Genomic DNA, 1,604 nt, shown 5'->3' with positions numbered 1-1,604 from the left:
CTCCAATGGGTAAGTTTTGGGGTCCCCAGGGCGGGGGGGACACCCCCAGGACACCATGTGTGCCCCTGCCACGCTCACATCCCATCCCGGCAGTGGCATTCCGGGGAAGAAGTGCGGCACCATCATCCTCCTCGCTGAAGAGCTGGGAAACTGCCGGGTGAGCCGCGGCAGGGCAGGGGAGGGAGCATAGCTTGGGGACCCCCCAGTATCGGGGGTGGCTGAGACACACCAGCCCACGCCCCAAGATGAGGGTGATGGCTGACCATCCCCACCCTGTGTCCCTCCTGTCCTGGATCCCTCCTTCCCTCATGGAGCAGCCGCCCCCGCGGGATCCCACCCCTCAGGGGGGTGCAGGGTGGATGACGCCTCCCCATTCCACCCCCCAGGACGTGGCCACACTCCAGTTCTGTGCCAACAAGCTGGATAAGAAGGATTTCTTCGGAAAATCTGACCCGTTCATGGTCTTCTACCGCAGCAATGAAGATGGGACGTGAGCGACCCCCTTTCAAAAACAGTGACCCTGCCACACCCCACGGGAGGGCTCAGCCCCAGCACAGGACACCCCGATGTCCCCATGGGCTGGCATTGGAGGGGGTGTCCAAAAATCCTCACTGCGCTGCGGGGGTGACAGATTGGAGGGTGTTGGGATGGGAGAGTGACCCCCTTGTCCCCCTCTTGTCCTCCCCCCAGTTTCACCATCTGCCACAAGACGGAGGTGGTGCGGAACACGCTGAACCCCGTCTGGGCAGCCTTTGCCATTCCCGTGCGTGCCCTCTGCAATGGGGACCATGACCGGTGAGCGCCAGGGGACTGGGACCCCCTGCATCCCCACTTTGGCCTCAAAGACCTCCTTCCCCTTCTTCCCCCCATCTCTAGAGTCCACTAGGACCCCTGAACCCCCTTCCCCCATCTCTGTCATACCCAGGGACCCCCTGCACTCCCATCTCTGTGGTCCTCTGAGACCCCCTGAGCCCCCTTCCCCCCCATCCATGGTGCCTCAGGACCCCCTGCAGCCCAGTCCCATCTCTATGGTCCTCCAGGACCCCCTTTCACCTGTCCCATCTCTATGGGCCCCCAGAACCCCTTTTTTCTTCTTCCCCCATCTCTCAGGTCCTCTGGGAACCCCTGCACCTCATGTCCCCATCTCTGTGGTCCCCAAAGACCCCCTTCACCCCTTATTCCATCTCCATGGTGCTCCAGGATGCCCTGAAACCCCTTCCCCCCCTCTCTGTGGTACCTCTGGATGCCCAGAACCCCCCTCACTCCATGTCTGTGGTACCCCAGGACCCCTGTCCTTTCTTTCTGTTGTCCCTCAGAATCCCTTCCCCTGTGTCTCTGGTACCCCAGGACCCCCTTTATTCCCTTCCCCCCATCTCTGTGGTCCCAAAGACCCCTGCACACCTCCTTCTCCATCTCTGTTGTACCTCAGGACCCCCTGCAGCTCCTCCACCCTCTGTGTGGCCCCCTGAGAACCCCTTCCCCCACCTCTGTGGCCACCCGAGACCCCCAGAACCCCTTCCCCCGGCTCTGTGGTACCAGCAGCACCCACCCTCCCGGTGTTACCCGCTTCTGCCTCAGTTTACCCATCTGGGCAATGGGCATCA

The 1,604-nt window shown here is 62.3% G+C and overlaps 1 non-coding gene across 1 annotated transcript in view; it reads left to right on the top strand.

Moving 5' to 3' along the window:
* The window catches only part of LOC103616490, a 14,546-nt gene that overhangs the window by 4,311 nt on the left and 8,631 nt on the right, over window positions 1-1,604 (top strand). The window contains exons 6-8 of the transcript XR_001862371.1: window positions 30-157; window positions 387-490; window positions 691-815. This is a non-coding gene — a transcript (copine-5). The remainder of the gene's footprint in view (window positions 1-29; window positions 158-386; window positions 491-690; window positions 816-1,604) is intronic.

The sequence above is a fragment of the Corvus brachyrhynchos genome, unplaced genomic scaffold (assembly GCF_000691975.1).
Source record: "Corvus brachyrhynchos isolate BGI_N302 unplaced genomic scaffold, ASM69197v1 scaffold555, whole genome shotgun sequence".
NCBI lineage: Eukaryota > Metazoa > Chordata > Aves > Passeriformes > Corvidae > Corvus > Corvus brachyrhynchos.
Note: the sequence above shows the minus strand (reverse complement) of the source record. Positions and strands in the feature narration are given on the sequence as shown.